This window comes from Leptodactylus fuscus, chromosome 10 (assembly GCF_031893055.1).
Source record: "Leptodactylus fuscus isolate aLepFus1 chromosome 10, aLepFus1.hap2, whole genome shotgun sequence".
In the NCBI taxonomy this organism is placed as follows: Eukaryota; Metazoa; Chordata; class Amphibia; order Anura; family Leptodactylidae; genus Leptodactylus; species Leptodactylus fuscus.
Window position 1 is genome coordinate 42,228,079 of NC_134274.1, and position 21,959 is coordinate 42,250,037.

The 21,959-nt window shown below is 42.4% G+C and overlaps 1 protein-coding gene across 1 annotated transcript in view; it reads right to left on the reverse strand.

Moving 5' to 3' along the window:
- LOC142182992 (cGMP-dependent protein kinase 2-like) overlaps nt 1–21,720 on the reverse strand; it is a 93,293-nt gene extending 71,573 nt beyond the window's left edge. Inside the window, exon 1 of the mRNA XM_075257840.1 lies at nt 21,428–21,720. The gene's annotated coding sequence lies outside the window, so the exon portion shown is untranslated. The remainder of the gene's footprint in view (nt 1–21,427) is intronic.
- Nucleotides 21,721–21,959: the final 239 nt, after the last annotated feature.

Consider the following 21,959-nt stretch of genomic DNA (forward strand, 5'->3'; position numbering starts at 1 on the left):
CCACAGAGGACCAAGATTAACATGGAACTTGTTAGTCTGGAATTCAGAATTAAAATAGATTCTAAGCAGAAATTACACATTTTTACTTATAAATGGGAATATTTTAATAACCACCCCCATTATTCCCCTCCTTTCATTGCAGGTATGATTTGTGAGGTGTGAAGGTGACAGAGTGCTGGAGTCCAGATATATCAGCCCCAGGTTTCTGACATGTGTGTGGTCCAGGGCGGATCTGGAGTAGGCCTCAGCCCAGGGCTCATTACTGGGCCAGAAAAGGCTGCAGCTCTTGCATTGCAGTGCAGATCCATGGAGTGAAAGGAGGTGTCTGGATCTGTCCTGTAACCCTGAGTCTGGTGAGACAATATTGCCTTGTCATGTTCGTGTGGCTTGAAGTAAGCCACACGTATAATTAGGTTATTAGTTCTGTTTAGTTAGTTGCTCAGATGAGCAGGATTTTACTTTATTTTTGCCTGAAGTTAAGGCTGTATTTGGTTTTGTTTATTTTTGTGTGTTTGAAGTCAAGGTTTATTTATTTTCCTGTTTTTTATTAAAATAAACCAGTTTACTGCATATTTTGTGTCCCTGTCTTGACAGTTTGGGTCCTCACCACTGCTTCTACCGAGCTAACTTCTCCACAGCAATTACTGCATACTTGCCAAAACTTTGCAAGTAGGAAGGAGGAGAATGTTGCATGGAACACTCAGAAAAAAAAATTCCGGCAAGGACGAAACCTTAGTGCTGTGTAAACAAGAGCAAACCCAAGAAGATTTATTTTTATGTTCTGAGATTCGACGAAGCAAACCTCCAATTCTTTTTCCTCCAAACTCATTCAGGTAGAACTGGAGGCAAAACTATTATACCCTGGGCTCTTTCACGAGGAGGGCCACAAGATGTAACGAAGGTGAATATATATTTTTTTATTTTTTTTTGTCACCTCCCCTGGGCCTGCCATACTCTGAAGAGAGTCCAGAGTATAATAATTTACTGGAAAAACAAAGAGTAAGCTATGGATGTATTAGCTGTCCATAGTGAGGATTCCATTATAAAGTACAGTGTTTAGAGGGCAGGGACTTCATCCTGGTCTCCGTGTCTCTGTCTTTTCTTCACACCAGCTAAGTGTGTCATTTCCTAATAGCCATAGCAGCATTAACAACTAGGGTTGAGCAATTAGGATCTGAAAAGATCGGATCCCGATCGGCGATTGAGTAAAATTTCACGATCGCGATTGGGTTCCGATCCCACTTAAAGATCGGGAACGGAATTCCCGCCCTCTACGAAATTCACGTCTCCCTGCCCTGTACCCGCCCACACTCTCCTAAGCCACAACAAGCCCCGTCTTTCTCCCAGCATCAGTAACACTAGCCTAGGGAGGCAGGGGCATATACGGCGCTCTGCCAACGTGTGAATGACAGAGGGGAAGACAGAACGGCCGGGAGCGGCAGCAGTTCTGTGCAGGTAACCGGACAGCAGGGGGGGACTAAGGGGCCAGCGGATTTTTTAATCACTACACAGCGTGAAGTCCAGAAATTGAAGCCTTCAATTTTTGGACTCCACGCTGTGTAGTGAATAGGATCTTTTTTTAAATCTGATTTTCGAGCATTAAAAAATCCCATTGCCTTGCATTAGGATCACAATTGGAATCGGATGGAAAATGATCGGAAATCAGATTTTAAAAATGATCCTGAAATCTCAAGATTGGCTCAACCCTAGCAGGGACTTCATCTAGGTCTCTGTCTTTTCTTCACACCATCTAAGTGTGTCATCTCCTAATAGCCATAGCAGCATTAACAACCTTCCACATGTGTCTGTCAATCATTTGTAACAATAAGGAAAGTACGTCTTGGGACCTCAAATACTGTATTGTAGCGAAACTCTAATATGGCTTATACCCAAGACACACCCTTGTGTTGTATACAGTTAACCCATGCACAAGAATTTTCAACCCTTGGTAGATCTCCTCGCTTATATGGGAGTCTGGGAGACCCCTCTCTTTTCAGGAGCCTCCAAGATGTTCCCGGAGAGTTGGCAAGTATGACCTAGTGCAATCACAAAATGAACAGTTTATGATTATTTTGGCCTCAGATTGTCTTTTCTGAAAGGGGTTATCCTTGAAACAGACAAGCGCCATGACATTAACACACTCCACATTACTACTGAGGCCCAATTACAGGTTTCAGTGGTGACCCGGGCTACTAATGTCACCCAAGAGTCTAGAAGATGTCTGGGAAACAATAACGGGTGCCACAAGGGAGCCCAGAATAGATGAGGGAAGGTGAGTATAATTGCTTATTATTTTCCTGCATCTCTCCTGGGCTGCAGATTATTATGCTCTAGGGTCTTAAGAGAGCCCGAGTATAATGATAGGGGCGCCAGTTTAGACCAAACTTCAAAACTTTCTGTAGAACCTCGCAAATATTAATTAAACGGATCTCAGGATGTTCGCATAATTCTGCTCCTGATGCTTTGCGGACTCTCTTACTAGTTAGACCATTATGATTATGTGTTCCGTTGTCTCATCTTTCCTACTTTGCACAGACTTATTGGTTGTTCTATGCCCTTTATGTCTTCTGTTTATTCTCTACTCAATCTTATTGTTATGTGCTGTGTTTTGACTACTTAAGGCTAAGGCCCCACATTGCAGACATACAGCTTTTTTTGTTGCAGATTTTGTTGCAGTTTTCTGAGCCAAAGCCAAAACTGGCTACAAAAGGAATGGGAAATATATAGGAAGTTCTTATACTTCTCCCTTCTGCTCAATCCACTCCTGGCTTTGGCTCAAAAAACTGCAACAAAAATCTGCAAAAAAAAAAAAAAAAAAAAAAAAGCTTTGTTTCTGCAAAGTGGGGCCTCAGCCTAAAGGGATTATCTGGCTTCCAAAAATTAACTGCAAATTCATCCACAGCAGTGCTAAACACTCACTTTTCCCTTGTGAACCCATTGCTTGGTTTTATTTTACTTGCTGCTCCTTATCACTGTTATTCACATGCGGTGAGTCTGTGGACAAACATTTCCCATGATTCATCTGCCTGCTCTCAGCCTGTGTCCCCCCCCCCTCCCTTCTCCACTCCCCCCTTTGTGCAAATTTCCTCCTTGATACAGGATCTGTTTTGTGTCTGTCTGGTGTCTCACTTCTTTAGTCTGTGCAGCATCACTTTCCTGCACATGTCTGACCAGGCAAAATAAAATAAATAAAATAAATAAATAAATAAATAAATAAATAAATCAGATAAACGGTGCTGAATTAAGACAATCTATATTAGTAATTATTTAGTTTTGTCACTCAATTGTGGTGGCTCCATCCTTTCTGGAAATTTTAGCACCTCAGTCCCTATTGTACTATTCTATTTAATCTACTATTTTTCCACTAGGCGAAAATATAACATTATCTTCAACTTCAATTGGAGACACGGTCTCCAGTCAATGAAATATTAAAGTGATTCTATCACTTTTTTTTTCTCTTAGCAACATGTCAGAATAGCCTTAAGAAAGGCTATTCTTCTCCTACCTTTAGATGTCTTCCGTAGGAATCATGGTTTTTGTCAGTAAGCAAATTAGTTATTTCGCAGCACTGGGGGCAGGCCCCAGCACTCAAACAGCACCGGGAGCATCCCCAATGCTGCGAGAGAACTCTCTCCAGCGCCGCCTCCATCTCCGTCAGGAACATCCTCTTCTCCCGTCTCAGGTCTCAGACTTCTAGGCCTCAGGCAAAGCAGACTGCGCATGCCCACAGGACCAGTATTGTAAACGGCCATTTTCTCCTGGCGCAGTCTGCTCTGCCCAAGGCCTAGAAGTCTGAGTCCTGCGCCTGCCCCAGTGCTGCAAGAGAACTAATTTGCATATCGACAAGAACCAGGATTCCTACAGAATGTCGGCGGGGAGAAGACAATGAAAGGTAGGAGACGAATAGACTTTCTTAAGACTATTCCGACGTGTTACTAAGAAAAAAAATGTGTTTGTATAATAGGATCCCTTTAAAGTGGTTTTCTGGAATTTCCAGAATCAATTTTTATCCCTCTGCATGTGACCTGTTTAGTGTAACCAAGGTTGTGTCCAAACTTGCTAGAGAACCCATTTCATCTTTGATTGTTGCACATCTAAGACATTAGAGACTGAGAATCTCAGCTTTAAAACTGCACCAGGATTACAGTTCTAGGAGCTATAGAATCTGACATATTGCCAGTTAAAGATACAATTGGAAGTGAGAGCGGTATCTGCATATCCCACACCTGACTGTGTCCAACTAACCCTCTCTCTGGTTTTACTACACCTAGAACTGTGAGTCTGCAGTATATAGCCCAAGATATGGCTGTTAGTAGATAGGAGGCCCTGAGGCATGTGTCCTACCTGTAATCCAGCCCTGTCTGGCACGCATATCCCCAAAAGCTCATCTGCATGCAGATTAAAAGTTCATTTTGTTCTTTAGAAGTGATTTCGGTAGTACTAGACTTCATTTGTATTCTGCAATAACCTCTCTGACTTGACCTCATGGAGAGGCTTTTTTCCATATAGGCACATTTCGCTCTATGACTTGATGTGTGATATTCTGTGCTAAATGTATCTGATCCTGATTGGTAATCAGAGAATAATTGCCTAATCAGTGATCTTTCATGAATCCGTGGACAGAGAAGGATCTCAGGGTCTGTGGTAGATATAATTCATCCCTGGACAGCGCTCTCATCTTCTGCTGCTGCAAACATTAGAAAGACGTCATTGTCTATAGATTGATCTATTTGTGTCATTCTATTGCAGAGATGTTATCAATGCACAGGACTGAAGACTGGTAGCAAGATGCAATGCTGTACTATTGATACATCTCAGGCCTATACAGCTGCTTAATCTCTGGTTACAAAGAAACCAACAGATGCAAATAAAGGTGTTTTCCCTAATCTCACAGTTTTCTTCCCTCTAAGCTTCCTGATGAAATGTCTGCAATTATACAGTAGAACATGCAAGCTGCACAGTTGATATTACTCAGTTACACCTTCCATCCTCTAACACCCACATATCTCTCACTTTTGGTAATCATTAAAATATTGTCACTGTTGGCAGCAACTACGAGCAGACTATACATGGAAATCCTATAAATGCAGTAATATATCTTTTTCCAGGAAAGGTTGCGTTTTATGTAGGAGTAACCATTGTAATAGCAAAATAATTGTAGCTAATGAATAGGAATACATGCACTTCTGTCATCTGCTACTTTTTGTGTAGGTAATTTTAGCATTCGGCGATTATTTTAATCTAAAAAGATGATTCAAAATGGGGTGTGCTTCCTAGCAAAATACAGACTCTGGGCAATGAGACGAAGATGGAGGCGGCGCTGGAGAGAGTTCTCTCGCAGCATTGGGGACGCCCCCGATGCTGTTTGAGTGCTGGGGCCCGCCCCCAGTGCTGCGAGAGAACTAAAGGCCGCCTCAGGTTCCAGTCCAAAATATGGGTAGCTGCAACTGGGCCTAATCCAGTCACGCACTCCACTCCAGATTAGGCCCAGAAACTCACTAATACCAAATATTGACAGGCAGCATGAAATTCAGGGCAGGGGTTTAGTAGATATGTTCGAGGGTAAAACAGACTCTCACACAACAAAACTCACACCACTTCCAAATCAGCTCCAGAAACCATACAAGTCCAATTAAACTCTCCTTCTAGACAGGGCCAAGAATCCTAGCTGGTAACCACGAAAACCATCGAGGACTCAAGCCAGTAGTCAGCCTTATACAGACCCCGGAAAGACCTGATAGGTTGACGAGAATTACACACGTGGAGCTCGCAGCTACTGAGACAGAGCAAGCTCAAGTAGACACTATGGCAGATACCCAACCGCTATCCCAACAGCCTAGTGGCCAAGAGAACCAACCAAAGAACCACAGGAGACCGGCTCAAATCTCCAGACGAACACGACAAAAAACACACAACCGTTTTATAAATCACTCAGATCCTGACACTGGTAGATTAGTTAAAGGAATTCTACAAAGACCACGTCGGAATAAGCTCTAGAAAGGCTATTCTTCTACCTTTGTTATTCTGATCTGCGCCGCCGTTCCTGAGAAATTTCATATTTCTTCCTTATGCAAATGAGTCTTCACAAGACACAGGGGGCGTCCACTTACACAAATGTCTGTTCAGCCACAAGGCAATGGCCGAACTGACATGCATAGTCAGCTCTGCCAGCTGATGACGTGGTGATGAGACAGAAGACGACAGAGGCGTTGTTGGAGAGTCTTTGGGGAGCACAGAGAATGCCCCCTGTGCTTTCTGAAGACTCATTTGCATGAGAAAGAAATAAGAAATTTCTCAGGAACGGCGGTGCGGATCTGACTGGCAGGAATGAACTAGATCACAGACTTTCTTCAATGAGTTTTCCCTTATTTTACGGTTTTTATCCAGTCTCATCTAATAAGACTATTCGCAATAAAGAATAACTGAGATTGTTGCTGCAAAGGGAATCACATATTTGTTCTATAGAAGTTTCATACTCTACAGTAAGTCATTTGAAAACTTTTGCCATTAACTTTTCCTTTGCCCCCAAAGGTGAAGAAATGATCATATATTAATAAAAGTGAGCCTGAATTTGCAGCACAATATCCATTTAGTCTTAAAGAGAAGAAAAGTTCTCATATTGTTCCTATAACATGTAACTTCCTGCAGATAAAGGAGTGAAATGTCTCCATAGATGGATCAGCATTATAGTCTACTTATAGAACTGACCTACATAAATGGTTTGTTGTTACGGTTCTGTATATATATATATATATATATATATATATATATATATATATATATATATATATATAATATTTTTTGATCAACAGAACCACTGGGCTGCAAGACACTGCAGCGAGGTCCACAGGCCCATATGGGCAGCTATATGTCTGAACTAAATGTGAACAGGGTGCAACACACATTGGCCGTGGTGCGGCGCAGTACTAAATGTGAAAAACCTGCAGTAACAGTGGTGTGGTGCGATACTCAATGTGAACAGGGTGCAACTAAACCCTGCCAGTTAAGCTCACTGGCCAGGTACACCAATACTGCTGAAACAAACAAGGCTGCCAAGGATTAAACACTCACCCCAAGTCAGCAAACACACTTACCCCTGCACAGCTAGGAGTTACCAAGGGAGTTTGACAGTCTAAATAAAGCATCTCAGAGACCAAACCTGCTGCAACTCCTCAGGCTGAAACAGTCTCTACTGCTCTTAGCCCTGGTGTAGAGCTGACAGTTCAGGGTTTACAGGTCCTAACTAACAGCACCCAGATAGAAGCAGAGAAACCTCACACAGAGGCCTAGTCTGGCAACCTGCCTGAATACTGGAGCCTATCCCTGAGACTACTGTCATTAAACAAGCTTCCGTGGACTTTAGGAAAATTCAATCAAAGTGTGAGCCTGGGTGGGTGTCGGCTCACACTATTTAAAGGGAAGACCCCGCCAAATAGGGCGGTGGTCATGACCTCACCGCTCATGCTCAATAGGGTAGAAAAGGCACTTATCTTGTGAGCGGCTCCAAAAGTCTGAGCATGCTCAGTAGGGCGAAAGCTGGACTTAGCCTGACCCGCAGGTGGAGCTGTGCGCTGGGACAGCAACCTGCGGGACCCAATCCTAACATTTGTAAATATATTTACAGTCTGTATCATAGCCCAGAGCTGCATTCACAGTTCTATAGGCTTCAGAGCTGAAATCTGGTTTGAAGTGTGCCCAGACCTTGCTCTTATTTGTATTATGGGAAGTGGTATCGACAATTTTTTCTTACATGAGACCACAGTCTGATGCCAGATACGTTTGCCAGAAAGAGTGGAGACCTTTTCCTAAAATGGGCAGTCGAATTGTAAATGCTGCTCTGACTTAATCAGCCAATTTAAAAGGAGATCAATTTATGGCCATGAAATTAAAGCAGGAATTAGCGTGACCAAGCTGTAGTTATTCTGGGATATAGTCTACCTCCTTCTTAATATAAAATTTACTGAAAATCTTCTTTAAAAGGAGTTGAGACATGAAGACAATAAAAAATGGCAAAGGGGGCATTCACACTGAGGAAAATGGCGTTGAAGCCCCAAGTTGCAGAAACGCAGCTTTTTTTGTTGCAGATTTTGTTGAGTTTTTTTGAGCCAAAGACAGGAGTGGATTGAGCAGAAGGTAGAAGTGTAAGTTTTCTATATATTCCCCATTTTTTTGTAGCCATTCTTGGCTTTGGCTCCAAAAAACGCAACAAAAAGAGCCGCATTTCCACAACGTGGGGCCTTAGCCTTAAGATATTCTAGACAACAGAATTAAAAGGGTTGTCCAAGACCCCATGTGTATTGGATACCGATAGGTCATCAGTAAATGACCAGTGCAGGTATGGTCCATACACCGATCAGTGGCTGTATACAGTATATACGCCCGGACACAACGCAGCTTTGACTCAAATGAATGTAAGCAAATGTGCAGTAACCAGGTGCCCCCACAACATTGTATGGCTCTAGGAAACATGAATAGGAGTAGGGGAGCTTCCTGCAGCCAGAACAGGATCCATGTTAGACCCCCACCAATAAGATATTTGTTTAGTATGGAAACCCCGGGGCGGACAATGGCGGTAGTCTGAATCTAGCCTAATTGTGGGGATTATGAGAAGACACTATAAAGCTCAATTTGATGGTGGTCCCGGGATCCAGACTGTGATGATATAATCTCCTTATATTATATCACCCTAGGTTATAGTACTAGATGTTTTTAAAATTTTGTTAAATCTTTTTATATCAATAAGATTGTAAATTGGGCATCAATTTATTTACGTACTAATATTTAGAGAATGATATTAGATTCACAATGCAGTCTTATAGTATGGCGAACGTGAAGATATAATTATGTCTCCGCTCCTACATATGCATGAGGTAGAAAGATCAGGAAAGCATGGCCATTTTTTTTGATCCCCGTGGATCTAAAGTAGCCTATTTCAAGTCTGCATTCATGAGTGAAAAGCTTATTTCACCGCTGGCAAATTTCAATCCCTGAGCCGTAGCGACAAGTTTTCCACAAGTTCCCCAGCTGTCCGCGGTGACACAGAGCTATCTATAAGGCTGAGTGACCTATTTATTAATCTCGGGGGATTTCGGCTCGGCCCTCAATGATTGTTTAATTAATTATGGCGCAAATGAACTGGCGCCATGTGCTGATAGCATTATTCCAACTCAATTTACTTGAACCCTCGATTGCCAATGGGTTTTAGATTGCAGTTTTTGTGCTCGGGGCACAATAATTTGTAGAACAGAGTTCCTTTGTGGGTGCTGCGAGGCTTTAAAAGATAAAATTCCACCATTTATTTATTACTCCTAGATAAGGCAGCTATTATAGTTTTACTGCTCAGCAGGTCCTCTGTGCTCGGCTCGAGAACATGCAGCCCTCGTAGAAAGCTGTTAAGTTACATCACCCAAAACCGACTCCGGGGTAAACACGTATTGCTGTGTAGGCTTAACAAATGGATAATGCACAGAAGGGGCTAGGACAATAAACAGCCAATTGTCAAGTCAGCAATCTAGCATGCCCAAAATGGCTACCGCTTCCTGCCATGGATTACAAATGAACTTGTGAACAGGCAGAACTTTTCTCGGCAGTTGGAGTAAACTACAGTGTGTTGAGAATTTTGTCAAGGAAACAATTTGTATTCCCTTCCCGCCCCAAGCCTTAATCTACAAATAGGGTTGAGCAAGCGAGTAAATTTCATGATCGCAATCGGAATTCCGATCCCGATCTTTTCCAGCGGGATCAAAGTCAGAGGTTATCTTAAGATCGGCTCAACCCCATTATGTATATATCATTAATAGGGTTGAGCGATCGAGAAAGATCAGATCCCGATCGGCGATCAAGCAAATTTCACGATCACTGGAAAATGATCGGAAATCCGATTTTAAAAATTGATCCTGAAATTTCAAGATCGGCTCAAACCTATCTACAAAGTACAATTATGGAGCTATAATGATATTGGTGCAATGGTTATGGAAGAGCAATAGTCTTGACCATTATTATATTATATTATGGCTTTTTGGTTGGCTGTCTCAGGGGCCCAAGGCCCCCAAAACTCAAAAACTCACCCCAAACGCTCTCAATTTTTAGCAAGGTCATACCACATAGAAGTGACCTTTGGTGGTAGTAGAATTTTACATATACCTGTATATACACTACGAGGGCTCTGTAGGCCCCAGCCCTTGCCCGACTATGCCGTGTGCTGACACTGGCCCTGTACACTACACACATGGCTGCAACTTCTACATCCTCCTATAAGCAAGTTAGCAGCAGAGTGGGTGGTGTATGCAGACTGCAGAATCGACAAGAGAGGGAGGGGGACTGCACTTACCTGAAAATCCTCAACCCCTGTGATAACATTCATTCTGATCATGGTTTCTGGTAGAATTCAGTAGGATGTTGTTCAGTCAAGTTTACTGGATAAAAGATCATGACCAGTTTACAGTAGATTCTTGGACTTATCAGTAGGCTCGAGCCATCGGGAAAGATTGGATCCTGATCGACGATCGAGCAAATTTCACGGTCGGCTAGAAAATTGATCAAAAATCGGATTTTTAAAAACAATCCTGAAATCTCAAGATTGGCTCAACTCCACTTATCAGTGCTACTACTTATCAATAGCCAGTGTGAGATGGTGACAGGCAGAGTGCTGGTGTCCCCAGGTTTCTGACATAAGTGCGGTCCAGGGCGGATCTGGCGTAGGCCTCAGACCAGGTGTAAATCCCTGGCTCATTACTGGGCCAGAAAAGGCTGCAACTCTTGCATTGCAGTGCAGTGCAGTTCCATCAGGGGGAGTCAATATTGCACTTGACTTGTTTGTGTGTCTTGAAGTAAGCCACATGTATAGTTAGGTTATCAGTTCTGTTTAGTTAGTTGCTCAGACGAGCAGGATTTTATTTTGTTTTTGCCTGAAGTTAAGGCTGTATTTTGTTTTTCTCATTTTGTGCCTGAAGTTATTTATTTTCCGGTTTTCTAAATAAACCAGTTTGCTGCATATTTTGTGTCCCTGTCTTCACTGTTTGGGTCTGCACCACTGCTTCTACCGAGCTACCTTCCCCATACCAGTTATATTAATAGTGTTGCTTCCAATGTGCTAGCATTTGGACAAGTTCTAGTTCAAAGCTTTCTAAATTTGTCCCATTGGTTCACACTTTATAATAAATTTGCAATTTTTTGTTTTGTGAAAAATACGGTTGAGCCAATCTTGAGATTTCAGGATCGTTTTTTAAAATCTGATTTTCGATCATTTTCCAGCCGATCCGAGCCGAAATTTGCTCGATCGCCGATCGGAATCCGATCCCTCAACACTAGTGACACATTTTGGGCTCATTTTAAAACACGCCTTATAATCCATACCCTCTTACCAATGACCAATGCTTATTTACTTTAGTGAGGAACAAAAAGTGTCTACAGATGGCAGGCACAAATTTTAGTGCAAATTGGGACAAGATTCTGGCACATTTATCTTAGTTGTCTAAATCCAACCAACGTGTTACAATTCTGTCTCTGCGAGCGTTAAACCACGTTTGGAAAGCAGCTGTCAGACTCAATACAAGTTTGCCCTTGAGCTGCCACATGTATGAGCTGGATACAAAGAACTCAATGGAGCAAGCCTGGTATAGTAGGTCACAAGGACAAACCGCGAGCTACTCTGGCAACTCCCTGCAGAATTTTAACCTAAAATATATTACAATCTGTTCCGCTTGGTATGATTTTACATTATGACTATTTACATTAGTATAGATCCCTCCTTAAGGGCTCGTGTGCACAACAGCATTAAGGCGGTTAAAATAAAGCTGCCACAGAGTGCATGAGCTCTACTACACTGCCACATACATCCGATGTCACACTTGAAATTTCTACATTTCAATATTCAGTAAAAATGCATAAAAAAGTAATAATGCAAAAAACTTCACAGTCGAAGGTGTTAAAGATACGTCATACGATTAACGGGGCCAACTGTGTACACATTACCCCGCACAAGACGCCGTCGCTGCCACACATGTATCTGGTTGCCAAGCAGTATGTTAGAGGCGAAATGAAAACTTTTAATAAAATGTTTGCAGCAGGCAGATATAAAAAGATTCAGAACAAAGGTTTTATCCTGAAGATATTTATTCTGGAATTAAATCTCTCTATTAGGAACATTTTTTTTTTCTACATAACTCCGTAATCCTAAGAGAAACAGAATGAAAACATGAACTGCGCTACAAAAAAAATGCTAATAAAATGTTCACCCTGGTTTATTCATTCAATTATGATTTACTTCTTTTCCATTTTTAATATTACATATTATATGGCTATATCCGATTCTTATAAGCATTGGTAACATCAGGCTAGGCTCCCATAAAATGAGGGTCAAAGCACATGGAGATTTTTGGCGAGGACTCTGAGGAGGGAAAAAATCCACTTCAGGACTTAGGAAATGGTTTTTTGAAGCGGTTTTAGTTTTTGTTTTTGTTACCCTCCAGAACAGCGTATGGCCCTTGCAAAAAAAAAAAATAAATAAATAAAAAAAAAATAATAGCTAGCGGTTTTTCCGCCTCCCATTGACTCCCTTTTTTTTCAGGCGGAATCCCCCTGAAGAAAGGTCATGTCGCTTTTTTTCCACTAGCGGATTTTACACTAGCGGTTTTTTTTCCTTGCCAAAACAGTGTGCAATGACTCTAAGACTAAGGCCCCACCTAGCGGGCTGCGAAAAAGTGTGGAGGAAAAAATGTTTTATCACACAGCACTTCACACAGTTTTCCTCTGCGGAATTTCTACTTATATTATACCTATTGTAGGGGAGGTAGCTCAGTAGCTGCAATGGTGTGGACCAGTGGCGTAACTAGGAATGGCGGGGCCCCTTGAACTTTTTACATGGAGCCCCCCAAATCGATCCCCAGTCCACCAGGCCTCCTAATGTCCCCCTGAAAAGACCACCCCTCTGAGAATAATAATAGTGTTTGTGGGCCCACAGCCTTACCTACCGATCCTGGCTCCTGCTCACAATCGCATCCGCAGAAGGGGAATCACCGGCAGCCATGAGCAGGAACCAGGAGCAGTAAATGCTGGAATTGCTCCAACAGGTAAAGGCCTGTTAAAAAAAAATAAATCTGCTAATGCAGCTGCTACCGGGCCCCCTAATATCTCGGGCCCTTTGGCAATTGCTACCGCTGCTACCCTGGTAGTTACATCCCTGGTGTGGACCCAAACAGTCAAATACAGGGACACAAAGATGCAGCAAACAGGTTGATTTAGAAAAATAAACAGGAAAAATAAATAAACCTTAACTTCAGGCACAAAATGAGCAAAATAAAATATAGCCTTAACTTCAGGCAAAAACAATAAAATCCTGCTCGTCTGAACAACTAACTAAAAATAACTGATAACCTAACTATACATGTGGCTTACTATCAGCGACACGAGCAATACAAGGACAATATTGTCTCACCGGGCTCAGGGTTACAGGACAGGCCCAGGCGCCTCCTCTCACTCCCTGAATCTGCACTGAAGTGCAGGATCTGCAGCCTTTTCTGGCGCCAGAACGTCACAGTGACTTACAAAACAAATGTCTCTTCTGTAATTTTTTTTATGCAATACATGTTCCATTGGACATTATAGTTTATTCAGTTTTGTTAAAATCTGACCAATTTATAATATCCAGGTCTACCATCTTTGTTACGTTAGACTTCCATTCTCAGCAGGTTTTAATATTTTTATCGCTTGCAAAAGTCCTTTAAAGCTAAGGATATGGAGGGGTAAAGGGCAATGTTCATATTAGACTTCAGATAGGAAATGTAAATTGTTTATGCCGTAGTTGTTTTCCTTCTCTTTCTTGTAGTTTCTAGTTTTACAGAGAGGAGAGGTTGATCCAGGGATTTATTCTAAATACCAAATTTGGAGTCGGAAAGGAATTTTTCCCCTAATATGGTGTAATTGTCATCTGCCTTGTAGATTTTTTTCTTCCTCTGGATCAATGTTGTAGTGTTATAGGTTGACGTGATGAATCCGCATCCTTGTTCAACCATTTTTAGTACGTGACTTATAGGCTAAGATTACACATGTGGTTTTTGAGCCAAACACAGTAGTGTAAACTTTGCTTTATTCTTCCCTTCCTCTTTCCATTTGAATTTCTTCAGATTTCAGGCTGTATGTTTTTGTGCGTTTCTTTTCTTTGCTATTTTTTCATACAACACAAAATGATGTTGAAGATCGTGAAACCCGTTGTAACAAAGTTCACGCTCCCCAGTCATCTATCCTTAGTATTGTGTCTATATGGCAGAGGAGCCTTGGATCCAGTGGCGTAACTACTGGGGTAGCAGCTGCCACAGGGACCGGGACATTAGGGACCTGGCGACAGCCACGTTTTTTTTTCTTAATAGGCCATTACCAGCTGGAGTTACTCCAGCCTGTAACGGGCCCTATTTACTTACCAATCCTGGCAGGGGCCGGGATCGGTAAGTGATGCCATGGGCCCCACAAACAGTATTATACTCGGGGGTCTTTTCAGACCCCCGAGTATAATCGGAGGTCCAAGGGAGGCAAGGTAACATAAAAAACACAATTACTTACCTCTCCGCGCTCTATACAGGCTTCAGGCCTAGTTGTGTCCGTGACGTCACTTGACCGGGACCTGCTTCCCGGGTTATGTGACGTCCCTGACGTAATTGAAGATAGCTGACAACACCGAGGACTGCAGCGAAGTCAGGGATAGGTAAGTAACAGTGTTTATGTTTTCATCCCCCCATGGTCTCCGATTATTATACTCTGGGGTCTGAAAAGATCCCAGAGTATTATACTTGTTCATGGGTGTTCATTATGGGGTATAATACTGTGTGCAGGGGCCACAATGGGGCATAATACTGTGTGCAGGGGCACTATGGAGCACAATAGAGCCTGCAGGAATGCGGGGGGGGGGGGGGGTCGGTCGAGGTCTTTGGTGTCGTTCAGGAAGGGGGCCTGGTCAAAAATTCGCCACGTGGCCCACCATTCCTAGTTACACCACTGCTTGGATCTTTGGATTGGGTCCTACTGCTATGCCTGCGCCTCCTGAAGCTGGTAAAGTTAATGCAGCGGTAGACTACAAATTCTATGGCTAGTTAGGCTTTCATGTACAAGAAAATCTGTTTTACCGACATTCTTTGTGATGGTAAAAATGTTTCTTTGATCCAGTTGAATTGAAAACAATCTCCCGTGAGGCGAACCTATAAAACTGGGGGTCAGAACATTGCTCCTCATGGCAGAATGAAAATGTAAGAATGAATGACTATGGGACATACAGCTGTGTTTACTCCAGTATAAATATTAACATGGAAATAGTCTGCATTAATGACATGCTAAATAGCCATTTATTGCATTTATGCAAATGAGTTCATAAATATGTATATAGGATAACGTGAACGCTGCTTATCCACATATCAGAAATGTGTCACGTCGTATGATATATATAACCCCTATTGTAAATTATAAGCAGACTACTAGTCACCAGAGAATTTGGGAACCATGAATATACCCGAGGCCACAGTATACTGTATGTATATGGGTCACAGAACATAAAGGAGACTTCTAACAAGTAGATGGTATATTATTCCTCATATTGAATATTTCAGCAGATGCAGAACCTCTTTTTAAGTAAAGGAGATATTTCTGTTCAGACCTAAAGAATATCTGGACATGAATCGTGTGTTACTACTATTTAACCCCTTCCCGTCCCAGTCATTTTTCGTCTTTGCATTTTTGTTATTTAATGCCCTCCAAAAGCAATAACTATTTTTCTAATTACAGAGCCTGTACTGGTTTTGCCATTACTGAGCGATCCGGGTGACCGCATTGCCATCACGGCCCTAGAGGACTTGAACCCTTGGGAGTCTGATCACCCATACAGCATATTGCAATACTAATACATTGCAGTATATTGTAAAATCCATTGACTTCTATGGGCTTCCACCTATTATGGTAACAGCTCACTACCCCCAGATATCACTCCTGCACAATGCTGCTCTTCTGATGCCTCGGTCAAATTTCACTAAGGCAGTTGAAGTATTAGTGTCTGCAATGAGAGGACTCTGATCAAGTGAATTACTGTTGAGTCTCTGCTGTTTAAAACGGAGGAGACCCTGTGGTTATGACATTCACTTTACTAGAAGAGAACAGAGAGAGCAGGCTACCTTGATGCAACAATCAGTGGCCATCTCACTATGTGGAATGACAACTAATGACCTTCATTCTCCACATCAGTATTGGTTCAAGAGATTCAGGTACTTATTTATCATAAGTGTCTGTGATGTGAGCACCTCTTTAAAGTATACCCTGATGGATAACTTGAAGTTCCTTGGGCCCATGTGCAAAATATCTAATAGGGCCCTACTTTCCATCTGCTATCTATAATACTAGTGTCATATGTTGTTCAGAGGTTTTGGGCCCCCTGAGCCTCCAGGACCTGGTAGAAATTGCTACCATCGCACCTACTATAACTATGGCCCTGAGTGTACACACCTTTATACAAGCCAACTGAGGAGACAGTAGTCTAAAGATGCATCAAATTATCACCCAGCATATGTGATAAATCTGCTGTGTTTTAAGACTGCCTAGCTAAATTTACATAATCTGAATACAAGGACAAGGACATAGACAGCAAGCAGCTTTCCTGGCTGTGCTAATAGATTTCTCTTTTTCTTACTGGGTCTTTTTAGCTGCATCATACCCTGTTTTTGAGGTCCACTGCCTAGTATTATGATTAGTAATGGATAGAGGAGGGGCGGACTGCTACTTATTGTAGACCATCCCGTGTCAGAGAAAAATGTAACGTGCTGCAGCCATAGTGGGGCTATATAGAGCAGAAAATTATAGGATACATGTATACAGGTTATACAGCCATAGAACAGATTGCCCAGTGAGAACCTGCAGATATTTCAACTTTTCATAAAAACCTAGGAACCCTTCAAATTAGGTGCTCCCTCTGTCTATTCAATATAAAGACAGAAATAACAAATCTCTCTCAATGTATTTGGAGTCCGGAATTTGTGATCATGATGTATATAAAAGTTGAACGACTTTCCTACATAGATAAGATTTCAGCTTCTTTCACGTTGACACCAGAACATCCCTAACCACTGGTATCTCCATCTTCCAAAGTGCCCGTAGAGACCACATTCTTATGTAGGCAGTGGCACAACTACCAGGGTAGCAGGGGTAGTGGCTGCCACAGGGCCCGTGACATTAGGGGCCCAGCGACAGCTGCTACCCCTGCGTTTTTTTTCTTTTCTTACTAGGCCGTTACCAGCTGGAGTTACTCCAGCCGGTAATGGGCCCTATTTGCTTACTGATCCTGGCAATAGCTGGGATTGGTAAGTGACGCCATAGGCCCCACAATCATTATTATTATACTCGGTATAATGATCGGAGGTCCAGGGGAGATAAGGTAACATAAAAAAAACGTGTTACTTACCTTTCCACGCTCCGGGCAGGTTTGGGCCTACTTCTGACACTCCCTGACGTCATATGACACGGGACGCAGGTCCCGGTCATGTGACGTCCTGGATGTCATTGAAGACGGCCGACACCACCGAGGACTGCAGCAGAGCTGGAGATAGGCAAGTATCATTTTTTATGTTGATATCCCATCTGGTCTCCGATTATTATACTCTGGGGTCTGAAAAGATCCCAGAGTATAATAATTGTTCATGGGTGTCCACAGTGGGGCGTAATACTGTGTGCAGGGGCCACTATGTAACATAATACTGTGTGCAGGGGCCACTATGGGGCATATTAGAACGTGCAGGAATGGGGATGGGGGGGGCCATGTCAAAAGTTTGTCACTGGACCCCGCCGTTTCTAGTTACGCCACTGCATGTAGAGTCTTGTCCATTAAAAAGGAATAGTGACTAGATTACCCTGAAATAGGTCTGTTCTCTTCAGGTGCCACATAGTAGCTATATGTACTGCCGCTAGACAATAAACTGTATGCCTTAATGCATGCCATTTGCTGAGTATGTAAATGCTTATGTCATGTTGTATCTCAATAATGTATGAAATTCAGACTTGTTTGGCCCACCATATTAGTTGTGATGGCATAAATATCTGACCAGGGAGGGGATATCAGTTACCTCCCTCCATGTCCAAGCTGTTGGGGTGTGTATTCAGTCTGTGTTGTATACAGTGCACAGAGCTGGAAGCGAATAGCTCCATGTGCTATACAGTGGATTGACAATGTTACTACAGCTCAGCTCCCATTGACTAGCACCCCACTACTATACAAGGCTCGGAGCTATCTGGAAATCAATTTTTTTTTTTTCACATTTTTCTCCTTGTGCTATTGACAAATTGATTTTTTTTGATGCTTTCATATCCAGTCTGATGTCTGGAAGTCCATAAAGCCATTACTTGCACATCAGACTGCAATACCGCAGACTTACAGGTTTTCTACTGTAAAACCAGAAAATTCACTACCACAGTGGACATTTGTAAGGTGTCTAAGATTCTAATCTAATGGTTCTTGCAGCACTGGTGTGCGGTATTCCCTGTAGGATCATATTGTGTAGCCTAGGATGAGGATTGAGGCTGGCGTGGATACCCGGAGAATATGCTGATCTTTACAGCCAGTAATCATTCCCAGGCACTACAGTCATTCCCTCTCTTACTGCTCATTGATTTTTATTTTTCACTGACAGTACTGGTGATGTTATCAGAGGAATAATATTATTATATGACCCATACTGGTCATTAGCCTTCAAACTATAGTGGCCTTATGAAGGTTATGATCCCTATGACCTTGTCCTCAGCAAGCAGTCATCAGTGTGATGTGCTACGTTCCCTTGTAATCCACTGAATAGATATCTCCCTCTGTCAAACCCATGCATATCGACATATACAGTATATACTGCTATGACGCAAGGTTGTAACCTTGGTCCATGCTTTAATGGTCACCTTGGCAACGTGTGCCATAGGGGTTATTTACTTCGGGTCTTGAGTTGACGCACTTTCCATTGCAGTTGGTTATCGGTGTGTGTAGGCTTCCAGTTTGGACCTACACTGCAGGACATAAGCAACTTTATGGTTATACAGCTGCAACTGGCTGCCATTGTCAAATACAAGATATACTGTACCACAGGGTATACATGTATATGGCAACACCCCTTGTAGTGGAAATAGTAGTTGTCTACACTTTTTAATTAACGGTATACAGAAGAAAAGATGAATGCTCTTTTAGCACATATTTATGGCGTATCGGCATGGGCCCTGGGCGCCAGGAAGGGTGCCCGCATGCCAAGTCTTTGCACAAGGTGAAGGAGAACCTAACGGCAAATCTGATACGACTGCTTAAACTGCCTTTCTCAATAACTTATTGGGGCACCATACAACACTGCTACAAAAGGGCAGTTTTGGCTATGTTCACACCTGGGTGGGAGGCTTTGTTAGGAATCTCCATTCCAGACGTTATTTTTGGGTGATGAAGATGAACACAGTGGGCACTTTGACCGAATGCACAATGCTAGTGTGATATTTACCTATTCTATGGCCTCAACATTGAATGCCAAAAAACCCAGGATTTTGCAATATTCTATCATGAGATGTCTACATTATTGAGTAGGGTTTAGTGATTGGGATCGGAAAAGATCGGATTCCGATCGGTGATCGAGTAAATTTCACAATCGCGATCGGAATTCCAATCCCGATCTTTTAATCGGTGGGATCGAGGTCAGAGGTTATCTCAAGATGGGCTCAACCCTATCCATGTATATAATATTAATAAGGTTGAGCGATTAGGATCGGGAAAGATCAGATCCCGATCGAGCACATTTTATGATCAGGATCGGAAATCGGATTTTAAAGTCGATCCTGAAATCTCAAGATCGGCTCAACCCTAGTTATGAGTGTCTCGGTTTGCTCACCATTTAGTTGCAATGAGAGTTGGGGTTTATGAAATGTTTTGCTCATATATTGTGAATTGGAGCTAAGGTACAGTACATCTAGACATTACATTGATGGGTATGTTAGGTTGTTCGGTGCCACTGGTGCTTGGGTGACAAATCTAACGCTGCATTATTGTTTACATTTACAAAATGTGGTTTGTTGATGTGAACAGAGCCTTACTCTAGAGACTATAGACTTAAGCCTTACTCAAGAAACTAGAAGATGGGGTATGTGTAGAGTAAGTCAAAATGTGATGGACCCTCATGTCCCACAATTACAGTTCCAGACTAGCGTCTTATTTACCTTTTTTTTTTCTAAGGAACCTTTTATTTCCCTCTGCATTTCTTGATCTGTTGTATTCCTTACATCTCTCTGTTGATAGAGACGATTTGATTGTTTCTTACAGTTCTCTAAATTCTCAAAACCCACTTTCCATAGTAAATGGTCATCAAAAATAGGTTGGGAACTTAGTAGAGATGAGCGAGTAGTATTTGATCGAATACCTCCCCGGCATAGGTATCCGTGTAAGCGGCCAAACACCAAGGACTTAAACGCATCGAATATTCACTGCACTTAACCCCTTGGTGGTCGGCCGCTTACACGCATACCTATGGCGGGGAGGTATTCGATCGAATACTACTTGCTCATCTCTAGGACTTAGTAGTATTTCAGAAGAATAGTAGATTTGCTCCTGGACTTTATTCGTTTGCGCTGAACTTTCGAGGCTAAGTTCTCTATGTAATATGTGCTGAAGCATGACATTATTAAAAAATGTACCAAGTAAGATGGGACATAGGACGATAATGTTCATGGTGGCGGTAGTATTAAAATACACCAATTTCTGTAATATTTAAACTTTCCTTAACGCTGAATATTTATTAAATCCTAAATTATTAATAGCACGCTTTATCTACAACAGAAAGCACTCAACATGACGGAGACGCGGCTATACGCATATACAGACTCTACATTAATCATGCACTGCCGGCTCTAAACTGTTCCACAACAGCATAAAGGAATAATAGGACACATAATACATAATGCATAGGATAAAAATGCATGTATGGCGTCTGTGTCAGTAATTTAAAAAAAGATTCTGCCAATTTCAAGGGTTTTTCTACTGAAATAACCAATATCTTGAAATAAAAATTGGGGATCCTAAGCCATCGTAGAGGAGAAGCGAGATCGCTCATGACCTTAACATGCATAGACATAAACCTAGAGGTGTCCGCTTTAGACAGAAGGTGCATGCCGCATCTGAATACCCAGCAAAGACATTGTCACTCTGAACAAAATGAATGGAGGAAGCCAAAGCAGCAGCACAGGCGTGCGTGTGTAATGACTTGTCACACATGAAAAGAGATGTGCACCGCTGCCTGCCTGGATCATTGTGTCACCAAGAAAGGGATCCTGCAAGTTGCTCTAGTCAATGCAGATGGACCGAAAACAAGACATTACATCAAACTGTACAGGAAGTTTGCTAGCCAGACGAACTGCAGGATGAAACGTACAGTCTACGGGGCCAACCCACCTTAGACTCCTTGAACCAGATGTAAATCCAACCTGGTGACAGGTGCAAGGGTCACTGTATGGAGCCTTGCTGGAAGGAAGCCCCCTTGGTGCTGATGTTTATGGCTGCAGGTCCTCCTCAGAATGGTCATCCCCTGGCTGTTTTACATCTTTGCTTTCAGGGTAAATCCACCTTGACAGGCATTTCTGTTGTCACCTCTGGGCAGCAGGCAAGGAAGCAGCAAGGGAAAGGCCACAAATGCTGTATTAATCCGTAGCATTTTCTCGCTACCTCTGTGACAAGTGTAGTTACTATCAGGGCTTCCAGCAACTGGAGAGGCTTTACAGCTGCTGTGAAAATATGAAAAGCAGAAGGGGTGTATGGGATGGGGAACAGAGACTGAGTGCCATCTGCAGGGAAACATGAGGCAGCAGAAGACACGTAACCCTTTTATTGTGCCTGCAACGCTCTGCAGAATGGGTTAAATGTTTACATTGCAGCATATACAGATTCTGTAGATGGAAACGCGTTGTATATATATCATGAACCCACT